We start from the raw sequence: 1,492 nt of genomic DNA on the forward strand, positions 1-1,492 counted from the left end.
AAATGTGACTCTGGAGCACAAAACCAGTCATAAGGGTCAGCTTCTTGAAACTGAGGTTTATGCATCATCTGAAAGCTGAATAAATAATCTTTCCATTGATGTATGGTTTGTTAGGATAGGATATTTGGTCGAGATACAATTATTTGAAAATCTGGAATCTGAGGGTGTAAAAAAATCTAAATATTGAGAAAATCATCTTTAAAGTTGTTCAAATGAAGTTCTTAGCAATGTATATTACTAATCAAAAATTAAGTTTTGATATATTTACGGTAGGAAATTTACAAAATATCTTCATGGAACATGATCTTTACTTAATATCCTAATGATTTTTGGCATAAAAGAAAAATGTATTTTTTTGACCCATACAATGTATTGTTGGCTATTGCTACAAATATACCCCAGCGACTTAACACTGCTTTTGTGCTGCAGGGACACAGATAGATTTCTGCTTGTGTCTCTGTGGTGATGTGTACGGATCATAATAATAATACTTCATTTTCATATAGTGTCTTTCAGGAGCTTTACAGATACATGAAACAAACAAAACTGATACTGTTTACACACAGTTTTACTGATGTTTTCTAACTCCGTCGCTGTCATCCTAGTTTGGGATTGGAATATAAACTGCACAGTTATCTCAAATAATCGAGATTAGATCAAATAACCACCATCAGTCGATTAATCAATAACAGTGACAGGCCTGTGGATAAATATTATTCCATAACTATAGTTAAACTGCTGTCAGTATGCGATATGATCGAAACTGTAACCCTGTCATTAATATGCATAATTTAATCGCATCATTGACACGCATAACCATATAATATTACGCTTCACACTATATCAATTATATCTGTTATAAACTGCACAAAACCGTCGTAATCCTCAATATCACCATATAATAAATTAATAACTTTAACCTATGTCTAACATATCCAGCTTTATCCACATACAGTTCATAAAGCGCTGCTATACTGCAGATATCAACTGCTTGATTGTTTATATCACCACACAATGTAATATTATCATCCAGCTCTAATCTGCTCAGTGCATTTATTAGGCGTGAAGATCTTAGAAACATTAACATCAGGATTTATGTAAAGCTGCTTTGAAACGATGCATATTTCATAAAGTTACTTTAATGTTCAGGAGGATCCGATGCTGGAGCCCCAGATGAAGTGTGTGAGTGTGTATGAGTGTGTGTGTGAGAGTGTGTGTGAGAGTGAGTGGGAGTGTGTGTGAGAGTGAGTGAGAGTGTGTGTATGAGAGTGAGTGAGTGAGTGTGTGTGTGTGAGTGAGAGTGTGTGTGTGAGTGAGAGTGTGTGTGTGAGAGAGAGAGTGTGTGAGAGTGTGAGAGAGAGAGTGTGTGAGAGAGAGTGTGTGAGAGCGCGTGTGTGTGAGCGCGCGTGTGTGTGAGCGCGCGTGTGTGTGAGAGAGAGTGTGTGAGAGCGTGTGTGTGAGAGCGCGTGTGTGTGTGTGTGTGTGAGTGAGA

General features: G+C 37.3%; 1 protein-coding gene across 1 annotated transcript in view; it reads left to right on the top strand.

The window, feature by feature from the left end:
• LOC107728990 (serine/threonine-protein phosphatase 4 regulatory subunit 1-like) overlaps nucleotides 1–1,492 on the top strand; it is an 11,836-nt gene that overhangs the window by 1,431 nt on the left and 8,913 nt on the right. The gene's annotated exons all lie outside the window — the stretch shown is intronic.

The sequence above is a fragment of the Sinocyclocheilus rhinocerous genome, unplaced genomic scaffold (genome assembly GCF_001515625.1).
Source record: "Sinocyclocheilus rhinocerous isolate Xijiao unplaced genomic scaffold, SAMN03320098_v1.1 scaffold37, whole genome shotgun sequence".
Taxonomy (NCBI): Eukaryota; Metazoa; Chordata; class Actinopteri; order Cypriniformes; family Cyprinidae; genus Sinocyclocheilus; species Sinocyclocheilus rhinocerous.